We start from the raw sequence: 12,063 nt of genomic DNA, 5'->3' as shown, positions 1-12,063 counted from the left end.
GAAAATGCTTCTGGAACATGGCCATACAGCCTGAAAAACTCACAGTGATTACGGTCATGAAAGCCTTCGACAACACATGCTTGAAAGTATTTTCAGTTGTGCATGTACCCACACTGTAGAATGAATGCAGTTCGATTGACATAGATCCATGCCATGGAGCCCTGGAAGTTGTAGTTTGGTAGGGCCTCAGCACACACTGGCATAAAAGGATAGAGGTCTTATTAAACTACAACTCGACAGCATTGAGCCATCATAGATAAAGCAGTGTCAAGCTGCATTCGTTCTACAGTGCCTACCTATGTTAAATTAATTTATCTATTGCTCATCCCAGGTCCTGCAACTTGTTTTCTTCTAGTTCTTTGGATGCATGAACTGGATGCCCAGTTTCCTGACTTTGCCCTGCAGATCTTGAAATGTGGAATGTGTTGTTTTGAGAAGCAGGGTGTGGGAGAGCTTGATGGAGCCTGTCGCTAGCCAGGTTGGCAGGGAGGTGCCGCTTGGAAAGACCAATTCTCACCTGGCACAGACTTTATATTGACTCCCTCGGAGAGTGCGTGTCCACACTTATCCGCGGGGTAGCTCTAAGGAACTGAATCATAGCTCTTTGGGCCACTGCTTTCCTCGCCCAAAATATCAATGCCCTCTATTACTTCCTGAATCAGCTCTGGGCCAAAACTAACAAAATGAACTTCAACAGGGACGAAATGTACAGAACTACACTTAAGGTAAAGTTTTTCCCCTGACGTTAAGTCCAGTCGTGACCGACTCTGGGGGTTGGTGCTCATCTCCATTTCTAAGCCGATGAGCCGGCGTTGTCCGTAGACACCTCCAAGGTCATGTGGCCGGCATGACTGCATGGAGCTCCGCTATCTCATCTATCAATTGCTTTAATCACCCCAGTCCTTACCAGAACCCCATGACTGCATTTGCTCCAGAGCAGTACCTATTGATCTACTCACATTTGCATGTTTTCAAACTACTAGGTTGGCCTAAGCTGGGGCTAACAGCAGGAGCTCACCCCACTCTTCAGATTCAAACCGCCGACCTTTCAGTCAGCAAGTTAAGCAGCTCAGCGATTTAACCCCCTGTGCCACCGGGGGCTACATACTGCCATATAATCCAGTTCAGCTGTGCACAAAGAACCACAGTTAATTGAATGCAAACTACCGTATATACTCGAGTATAAGCCGACCCGAATATAAGCCAAGGCACCTATTTTTACCACAAAAAACTGGGCTAACTTATTGACCCGCGTATAAGCCGAGGGTGGGAAATGAAGCAGCTACTGGTCAATTTCAAAATAAAAATTGGTATCAATAAAATTACATTAATTGAGGTTTAAAAAATGTATATATATGGATACAGATATACAGGTACATGGATCTATATGTATATAGGATTTGCAAAGACCTGCAAACATATGAGGGGAAAATGCATATATAAAATTAATGTATATAGATAGATACAGATATATAAGTACATAAGGATTGCAAATGCATGCAGGGGGTTAACGCCTATATATCTGTAGGAGAGTTTAACAAATATTTCAGGGGGAAATGCTTTTATAAGATTATTATGGATTTTTCTTCTTCCTGACTTGCAAGGGCGCCTTTCCCTTTTCAAAACATTCCCTTGGTTAAGAGCGAGGGAGGCTTTGGAAAACACACTGATAAGGGAGGGTAAGAGAGAAATATATCATATATTGCAAGCAGTGGCCTCCGGGTTCTGTTGTCCGGCCTGGACCTTGACCCAATGATAAAAAATCCAAGGGTGTCTTTCCCTTTTCAAAACATTCCCTTGGTTAAGAGCAAGGGAGGCTTTGCAAAAGAAAACACACTGATAAGGGAGGGTAAGAGAGAAATATATCATATATTGCAAGCAGTGGCCTCCGGGTTCTGTTGCCCGGCTTTGACCTTGACCCAATGATGAAAAATCCAAGGGTGTCTTTCCCTTTTCAAAACATTCCCTTGGTTAAGAGCAAGGGAGGCTTTGCAAAAGAAAATACACTGATAAGGGAGGGTAAGTGAGAAATATATCATATATTGCAAGCAGTGGCCTTCGGGTTCTGTTGTCCGGCTTTGACCTTGACCCAATGATGAAAAATCCAAGGGTGTCTTTCCCTTTTCAAAACATTCCCTTGGTTAAGAGCAAGGGAGGCTTTGCAAAAGAAAACACACTGATAAGGGAGGAGAAGTGAGAAATATATCATATATTGCAAGCAGTGGCCTCCGGGTTCTGGTGTCCGGCCTTGACCTTGACCCAATGATAAAAAATCCAAGGGTGTCTTTCCCTTTTCAAAACATTCCCTTGGTTAAGAGCGAGGGAGGCTTTGCAAAAGAAAACACACTGATAAGGGAGGGTAAGAGAGAAATATATCATATATTGCAAGCAGTGGCCTCCGGGTTCTGTTGTCCGGCCTTGACCTTGACCCAATGATAAAAAAATCCAAGGGTGTCTTTCCCTTTTCAAAACATTCCCTTGGTTAAGAGCAAGGGAGGCTTTGCAAAAGAAAACACACTGATAAGGGAGGAGAAGAGAGAAATATATCATATATTTCAAGCAATGGACTCCGGGTTCTGTTGCTCAGCCTTGACCCCATTAGAAGCCAAGAGAGGCGTTTTCAGCTCAGAAAAAGGGCTGAAAAACTCGGTTTATCTTCGAGTATATACGGTACTTTGAATTCAATTTTGCAGCAGTTGAACAACTTAAGAGACAAAGAAAAATTGAGAAGAGGGAAACTAGAATATTTTGAAAAAGGTTTTGAATAGTTGGAGAGTGTCACGACCCAGGCGGCAGAGGCACCAATAACCATACACAGAGGCCAGAATCTAACTAATATCTTTATTGAAGGAATATATAAAGTTAATAAAAACAAGTATAGAAAATAGTCCAGAATTAGACCCTTCAGGAAAGGTCAGAATTAGTCCAAAAAAGCAATGTCCAATAAGAAATATTAAGGTCCAAAGTTGTAATCCAATAACCGAAACACTCACTTTGCCAAGCAAAGTGAGGGAAGATGACAAGGTCCTTAGTCCATAAAACTTGAGCGTGGCTAGGAAATAACTTGATACTTGAAACAAGGCTTGAACGTGGAACAAGGTAACTAAGAACAAGAACAAGGTCCGTGGAATAACTTGGTAAAATCCGTGAAACAAGGCAAGGATTAGTCCTGGGAAACAAGGCAAAGTCCGTAGGTAAACAAAGGCTGGGAAGCAAGGCGAAGGCTGGATAGCAAGGCAAGGCTTGAGCTGAAGCGAGGCTTGAATCGGAGCGCGCTGTCCAGACACAACTCGCTCCGTAGGCTGACGAATTGACTCCGCGAAGTTGCTACGCGGGCAAAACACCTATATAGAGTCCAACTTTCTCACCAAAGCGGTTCTCTGGGAATCAGAAACGAAAGCTAAACTCTGAGACCAGATGTTAAACTCCTTAAAGATTCTCACGAGAACCAATGTTAATTGGCAACATTCTTAGCTGCTATCCTCGCACTCCTGCGCGAAGCTGAATCCAAACTTCTCTGTTGTTTACAAAACTCCCGGCGCAAGAACACGGGAGAAGTAGGCTCTGGGGTTGTTTGACATACTTCTGGGGCACAACTTTCTTGCAGGTGCAAGGTTTCCAGATCTGCCTGGGAAGGATCTGGCTGAGAGGAATCCAGTTCAGACTGGGAAGGTAAAAAACCCAAGTTTTCATCTTCATCAGGGATTACAATGTCCTGAGCAGGACTACAAGGCCCATGGTTCATCACACTATCCCCCTCCTCAGGGCCCCTCCCAAACTGGGGTCCTCTCCCCGAGGCGCGAGGTCGCGGTTTGGTGGGATAGGTCAGATGGAAGCGACGGGTTAGATCAGGAGCATGGACTGTGGAGGCGTCTTCCCAAGAGCGTTCCTCAGGCCCAAAACCCACCCAGTCAATGAGATATTGTAGGCGGCGGCGATGAAAGCGAGAATCCAAAATGTCCTCAACCTCGAACTCCTCCTCCCCATTCATCAAAACAGGAGGGGGGGCCGGTTGGTCTGTATCAGGACGCACACCATCCGCCGGAAGGAGCAGGGAACGGTGAAACACTGGGTGAATGCGCATTGAACGCGGAAGTTGGAGTTTGAAAGTCACGGGGTTTAATTGCGCCACCACTGGATAGGGGCCAATGAAGCGGGCATCTAACTTCCGGCATGGGCGGTGGGAGGGCAGAAAGCGAGTGGACAGAAAAACCCGATCTCCTACCTTGATTTCGGGGCCCGGCTGGCGGTGTTTGTCAGCGTGGCGTTTATAGTCCTCCTTGGCTTGGTCCAGTTGCTGGAGCAAAAGTTGTTGCACCGCTGTGAGTTCCTGCAGCCAATCCTCTGCTGCGGGAACTTCTGAAGTTTCAATGACAGGGGGAAAGAAACGTGGATGGAAACCGTAGTTTGCAAAGAACGGCGTTTCTTTTGTAGAAGCTTGAACTCCATTATTGTAGGCAAACTCAGACAGTGGTAACAGAGAAGCCCAATTGTCCTGTTGGTAGTTTACATAACAGCGAAGATACTGCTCCAAAGTGGCATTGGTGCGCTCCGTTTGCCCATCTGTTTGGGGATGATGAGCTGAAGATAAGCGAGAGTCTATGCCCAGTAGTTTTTGTAGTGCCTTCCAAAAACGAGAGGTGAATTGAGATCCACGGTCTGTGACTAAACTCTTGGGCAATCCATGTAGTCTGAAAACATGCTGAAGAAATAGATCCGCAGTTTCTTTGGCCGTGGGGAGGCCTTCGCAGGGAATGAAATGGGCTAACTTGGTGAATAGGTCCACCACCACTAAGATCGTGGTGAATCCACAGGAAGGTGGTAGGTCAGTGATGAAATCCGCGGAAATTATTTCCCATGGGCGAGATGGGGTAGGAAGGGGGTGCAAAAGCCCTGAGGGCTTCTCCCTTCGTATCTTGGAGCGCTGGCATACTGGGCAGGTGTTGACATATTTTTCCACATCCTTGCGGATCTTGGGCCACCAAAAATCTCTTAGGATCAAATGCATGGTTTTAAATAGTCCGAAGTGTCCTGCTGGTTTGCAGTCATGACACAGACGAAGCGCTTTTTCCCTGCCCGGTCCGGGTGGGATATAAACATGATTTCTATAGCAGAGCAGCCCATCTTTAAGCGAAAAGGGAAAATGCAGACCTTGGCGAAGTTGGTCCTGCGCCCAGGCATCTGCTTGCTGACTAGCCCTGATTTCTTGAGCACAGATGGGTCCTGGAGTAGGGGAAGTTGAACCAATGGGACTGGATTTGGTGTTCCCCACTGTGAGCGTGGCAAAGTTCTCAGGTTGTAGCAGTTGGGATTCAAAGGTCTCCTTGCGTCCTGCAGCGTATTCCGGTTTACGTGACAGGGCGTCTGCTTGCTTGGTTTGAGCTGGGGTCACATAATGGATCTGGAAGTTGAAACGTTCAAAGAATAAAGCCCAACGTTGCTGCCTCTGATTTAGTTTGCGGGCAGTTCTTAGATGTTCTAGATTACGATGATCAGTGTGGACTTCAATGGGGAATTTGGCCCCTTCTAGCCAATGTCTCCAAGTTTCAAAGGCTGCCTTTATGGCCAGTAGTTCTTTTTCCCAAATGGTGTAATTCCTCTCTGGTGTGGTTAGTTGACGAGAATAAAAGGCACAGGGGTGGAGGTGATCTCCCACCGGTTGTAAGAGTACAGCCCCAATTGCCACATCAGAGGCGTCCGCTTGCACCACAAAAGGGGTTCCAGGATTTGGGTGCTGTAGAATTGGCTGGGAGGTGAATAGTTTCTTCAGTTGCTGGAACCCTTTCTCTGCTTGATCAGTCCAGCGGAAAGGCTGCTTTCCACGGATGCAGCTAGTGATGGGGTCGGACCAGCGGGCAAAATCTGGAATGAACTTGCGGTAGTAGTTCGCGAACCCCAAGAAACGCTGCACCTCTTTCTTGTTAGTTGGCGCCCGCCATTCCAATACTGCTGAAACTTTGGCTGGATCCATGGAAAGCCCTAGAGGCGAGATGCGGTAGCCAAGGAAATCTACCTCTTGTAGATCAAAAGCGCATTTTTCTAGCTTGGCATAAAGTCCATGATCCCGCAGTCGTTGCAACACCATTTTGACGTGGTTCTCATGTTCTGATTGTGATCTGGAAAACACCAAAAAATCGTCCAGGTAGATTATCAAGAATCTGTCTAGATAGTCCTGAAAAATATCGTTGACAAAATGCTGGAACGTTGCGGGAGCTCCGCATAAACCGAAATTCATAACTCGGGACTCGAATAATCCGAATTTAGTCTGGAAGGCGGTCTTCCACTCGTCCCCTTCTCTGATGCGAACTAGATTATAAGCCCCCCGAAGATCCAGCTTGGTGTAGACCTTGGCTCCTCGAAGTCGGTCCAGTAGATCCGAGATTAAGGGCAGGGGATAGCTGTTCCGCTTGGTGATATTGTTCAATGCTCTGTAGTCCACCACCAAGCGTAATTCCCCTGACTTCTTCTTCACAAACATCACTGGGGAGGCGGCTGGGGATTGAGAGGGTCTGATGAACCCCTTGCGAAGGTTTGTCTCTAAGAATTCCCTGAGAGCTTCTTGCTCTGGTTCAGTCAGGGAGTAGAGATGCCCTCGCGGGATCGGGGCCCCCTCCACCAAGTCAATGGCACAGTCATAAGGTCTATGTGGGGGTAATTTTTCGGCTTCTTTCTCATTGAATACATCCCAATACTCGGAGTACTTCTTTGGCAAGGTGATGATGGGCTCGGAGTCTGTGGCATGGCATACCTTGGCTACGAGGCAATGGTTTTGGCAGTACGGTGAAGCAAACTGCAGTTCTCTGTTGGACCAGGAGATGTTAGGGTCGTGGAGTGTCAGCCATGGAATTCCCAAAATCACAGGGAAATGGGGAACCTCGGTAACAAAGAAGGAAATCTCTTCCATATGTTCCCTTATCCACATCCTGGTGGGTTCCGACCACTGGCTTACGGGGCCCGTCTTGAGGGGACGGCCGTCTATGGCTTGTACCACACGGGCATTCTTGAAATCATGATATTGTAATCCCAGAGAGTCGGCATACTCTCTATCGATGAAATTGTTGGTAGCTCCAGAGTCTATCATGGCGTGGATCATGACGGGTCCCCTTTTTGCTGACCATAATGTGACCACGAGAAGGAACAGGACCCCGGTTGGCGGCTCTTGGATGGATTTTTTGACCGGGTTGGCGAGCCTCTCTACACCCGGTCGTTGGCTTCCCCCGCCGGCTGTGTGCCAGTCGGCTCAGACGCCTTCGACTCCGTGGAGGACGCCGCCGCAAGACGGGCGGCAGGCTTCCCTTTGGCTGGGCACTCTCTGGCGAAGTGGCCCCCGTTCCCGCAGTACCAGCAGAGGTTCAAGCGTTGACGACGGGCCTTCTCGGCGGCATCTAGTCTGGGACGCACATTGCCCAACTGCATCGGCACCTCCTCGCCTCCTCTGGGGTATGGGGTTGGCGGCGGGGGTCTCCACACCGGACGTGGCTGAACACTGGCGGGAGCGGGGGGTTTTGCCCCGGCTCTACCGCCCTGGCCTCGAACCCATTGTTTCCTGTTGGCAATCATGACTTCAGCCCGTAAACATTGATCAATGAGTGCCTCGAGGGTCTGGGGAGGATCCACCTTGGAGATTTCTTCCAGCATTTCAATGTTGAGACCCTCCCGAAATTGTCCTCTGAGGGCTACATCGTTCCAGCCGGTGTTGTGGGCCAGCACGCGGAACTCGGCTATGTACTGAGACATGGGTCTGTCTCCTTGAAGGAGGCGCCGGAGTTTGTGACCGGCTGCCTCCAAATTGTCCTCGATTCCCCAGGTCTCCTTAAGGTGATCCAAGAAGCGTTGTGCTGAACTTAGGTGGGGGGAGGCTTGATCAAACAGGGCCGTCGCCCAGCTAGCCGCTGGTCCGTCTAGAAGACTGTAGACCCACGCCACCTTGATGTCTTCTTGGGGAAACTCGGCATCACGGGCCTCTAGATAAGCTTGACATTGGCGGCGGAAAACATGAACCTTAGCAGCTTCTCCAGAAAACTTGGTAGGCAACGCCATGGCCGGGAGGCGAACTCCGCGCTCCCTCAACCCTTTTATTTCTCCATCCTGCGCGTTGAGTCTGTCACGGATGCGGTCCACTTCGTCCTTGCTGATGGTGTAGCTGAGCGGCTGTCCAGCCGGCGCGGCTCCGGTAGACATCCTGGCCTCGGTTAGTTGGTGCTTATGGGTGGCGGAGTCAAACTGTCACGACCCAGGCGGCAGAGGCACCAATAACCATACACAGAGGCCAGAATCTAACTAATATCTTTATTGAAGGAATATATAAAGTTAATAAAAACAAGTATAGAAAATAGTCCAGAATTAGACCCTTCAGGAAAGGTCAGAATTAGTCCAAAAAAGCAATGTCCAATAAGAAATATTAAGGTCCAAAGTTGTAATCCAATAACCGAAACACTCACTTTGCCAAGCAAAGTGAGGGAAGATGACAAGGTCCTTAGTCCATAAAACTTGAGCGTGGCTAGGAAATAACTTGATACTTGAAACAAGGCTTGAACGTGGAACAAGGTAACTAAGAACAAGAACAAGGTCCGTGGAATAACTTGGTAAAATCCGTGAAACAAGGCAAGGATTAGTCCTGGGAAACAAGGCAAAGTCCGTAGGTAAACAAAGGCTGGGAAGCAAGGCGAAGGCTGGATAGCAAGGCAAGGCTTGAGCTGAAGCGAGGCTTGAATCGGAGCGCGCTGTCCAGACACAACTCGCTCCGTAGGCTGACGAATTGACTCCGCGAAGTTGCTACGCGGGCAAAACACCTATATAGAGTCCAACTTTCTCACCAAAGCGGTTCTCTGGGAATCAGAAACGAAAGCTAAACTCTGAGACCAGATGTTAAACTCCTTAAAGATTCTCACGAGAACCAATGTTAATTGGCAACATTCTTAGCTGCTATCCTCGCACTCCTGCGCGAAGCTGAATCCAAACTTCTCTGTTGTTTACAAAACTCCCGGCGCAAGAACACGGGAGAAGTAGGCTCTGGGGTTGTTTGACATACTTCTGGGGCACAACTTTCTTGCAGGTGCAAGGTTTCCAGATCTGCCTGGGAAGGATCTGGCTGAGAGGAATCCAGTTCAGACTGGGAAGGTAAAAAACCCAAGTTTTCATCTTCATCAGGGATTACAATGTCCTGAGCAGGACTACAAGGCCCATGGTTCATCACAGAGAGCATAGGATTATTTGGGGTTCTCCTTGCCAGATTGGGAACCTTGGAGGAGATCTCTTCCTCCGGCAAGACAGGGCAGGTGAGGTGCAAGGCTGGAGGCCGTGGTCTTGAGCTCACTTCCCAGGGAATAAATCTCCGGCGAACAGCGTGGGACTGACTTCGGAGTAGACATGTTTGGGCTTGTGTGGTTTCTAGGCAAGGTAAGAAGCACAGGCCGGGCAGAACTACACTCGTTCGGGTTGGAAGCAAGTCCCGCTGGGTTGGATCCACAATGGGGTGAAGCGGAGAGCCAGGCATGTGGGTTTCTCTCCATTTTCACCAGTTGCATTGCTTCAAAGCTCAAGGGAAGACACCTCGATGGAGGAAAGGCTTTGCAATAAATATTTGTGCTCAGCCAAGCTTGCCCAGCCCTCCCTCCGCATCCAGGATTCGGGGCCAAAAAGCAGCCAAGAGCTAGAGACATCCCGGTGCCAAAGCCTTCATTAGCCGAGACCTTAGCCCTCCTTCCTCCCTGGCTTTGCATTTGAAGTGGTTTGCATGGCATATCCATGCCAGGGAGATCGGTAGGGGAGGGGGGAAGTTTGGGTTTTGCATCAAACTTTGGGGAAATGTATGCTTTTAAACAATGGGTGACTCTCAGGTCAGAGCTGCAAATCCACCCAGGGATCTAGCCTGGACATTACAAGCCACATCCTAGTTTTGCAGCATTAAGAGTTCAGGAGTGTCAAATAATACACGTCGGAAAGGGCTCCAGGGGTCATCTAATCCAACCTTCTGGCATTGCAGAAAACCACAGAAAAATCTTCCAGTAAAAGAAAAGCCCACGATATTCCAAAAGCCTAATACTGAACGGTTTGTGCCATCTGGAAGTGTTTCTTTATGTTTGATCACACTTGTTGCAGTTTGATTACACTGAACCAGACCCTACGCACAGAAGAGAGACATGGTTTAGCTCTTTTAAGGTAAAGGTTTTCCCCTGACATTAAGTCTGGGGTTTGGTGCTCATCTCCATTTCTAAGCCGGAGAGCCGGCATTGTCCATAGACACCTTCAAGGTCATGTGGATTCACGAAGCGCCGTTACCTTCCAGCCAGAGCAGTACCTATTGATCTACTCACATTTGCATGTTTTCGAACTGCTAGGTTGGCAGAAGTTGGGGCTAACAGTGGGAGCTCACTACGTTCCCGGATTCGAACCACCAACCTTTTGGTCAGCAAGTTCAGCAGCTCAGTGCTTTAACACACTGTGCCACCTTCAACAAAACTGTGATGAGAAGCAGAGCTTAGGACAAATATTATTTTTCAAGACCAGAGTTCCCAAAACCTTATAGCCATCATTGCTAGTGCTCTTGCTACCTGAGTTGGTGCTAACAGTGGAAGCTCACTAAGTTCCCCAGATTCAAACTGCCGATCTTTTGGTCAGCAAGTTCAGCAGCTCAGTGGTTTAACCTGCTGCGCCACCGGAGCTCCAATGGGTTTGCACTAAAAACTGAAACGGATTCAATCTTAGGGTTCAACTCACTTTTGGGTTCTCCCCCATGTTCTTATAGCACTTTTAACTTCCTCCATGTTTACAAGTCTCGCTTAGTGCACTTTGATCAGCCCATCCTTATGTTTTTATTGATGTGTTTTAACTTTGTCTTATTAATGGTTTGATTTTAATCGTATGTTTTAATTTTTCATTTGTGCGTTTCGGTATTTGATGTTTTTGTATGTATACTCTTTTGTAAGCCGCCCTGAGTCCCTGCTGGGAGATAGAGGCAGGGTACAAGAATAAAATAATAATAATAATAATAATAATAATAATAATAATAATAATAATAATATTGAACCTCAAGATTGAACTTCAAAGACTCTGGCAGAAACCAGTGCAGGTGGTCCCGGTGGTGATGGGCACACTGGGTGCCGTGCCAAAAGATCTCAGCCGGCATTTGGAAACAATAGACATTGACAAAATTACGATCTGCCAGCTGCAAAAGGCCACCCTACTGGGATCTGCACGCATCATCCGAAAATACATCACACAGTCCTAGACACTTGGGAAGTGTTCGACTTGTGATTTTGTGATACGAAATCCAGAATATCTATCTTGTTTGCTGTGTCATACAACGTTGTTGTGTCAATTATTATTATTATTATTATTATTATTATTATTATTATTATCTTTCCCATTCCTTTAATATGGGAGCCACTTCTGACTACTGATTCATGCCATAGTTTCACCCTTTCTACTTCACAACGAAAGCTAATACAGCACAGTTCAAACAGAAAACATAGCAGACAAATCCCCCAGCCAAGGTTTCTGGGAATTATAGTCCAAAATGGTTTTTCCAAGCAATGGCTTACACCTCTGAGGATACCTGCCATAGATGAGGGCGAAAGGTCAGGAGAGAATACTTCTGGAACATGGCCATACAGCCAAGAAAACACACAACAACACAATGGCTTACAGCTTGCTCTCTCTCTCTCTCCAAAAAACGTTTTCTGCATCATGTTTGACTTTGCTTGCCTCAACCATTACTCTTATTTTTCAAGTTAGGGGAGCATGACTACCCTGGATCTAGACACTAGACTCCTATTGATGCAGGCCAAAATCTCATTGGCTTTTTTAGCTGCTGCATCACATTGTTGGCTCATGTTCACCTTCTTGTCCACAAGGATTCCAAGATCCTTTTCACACACCCTGTTGTTGAGCCAGGCATCGTCCCCCATTCTGTATTTTTCCATTTCATTTTGTTTCTGTCTTGGGTTGATCTGCCATAGCTACACTGGGAGCTGCCATACAAATCCTGTGGTTCCATCGCATTAAGCCACGGAGGTTAAATTAGGCTAAACTGCATTAATTCTATGGTGTGGATGCACTCTC

At 47.4% G+C, this 12,063-nt stretch overlaps 1 protein-coding gene across 8 annotated transcripts in view; it reads right to left on the bottom strand.

Annotated features, from left to right (window-relative positions):
- Window positions 1-12,063, bottom strand: part of nectin1 (nectin cell adhesion molecule 1) — a 258,697-nt gene that overhangs the window by 123,705 nt on the left and 122,929 nt on the right. The gene's annotated exons all lie outside the window — the stretch shown is intronic.

This window comes from Anolis carolinensis, unplaced genomic scaffold, assembly GCF_035594765.1.
Source record: "Anolis carolinensis isolate JA03-04 unplaced genomic scaffold, rAnoCar3.1.pri scaffold_8, whole genome shotgun sequence".
Taxonomy (NCBI): domain Eukaryota; kingdom Metazoa; phylum Chordata; class Lepidosauria; order Squamata; family Dactyloidae; genus Anolis; species Anolis carolinensis.
Note: the sequence above shows the minus strand (reverse complement) of the source record. Positions and strands in the feature narration are given on the sequence as shown.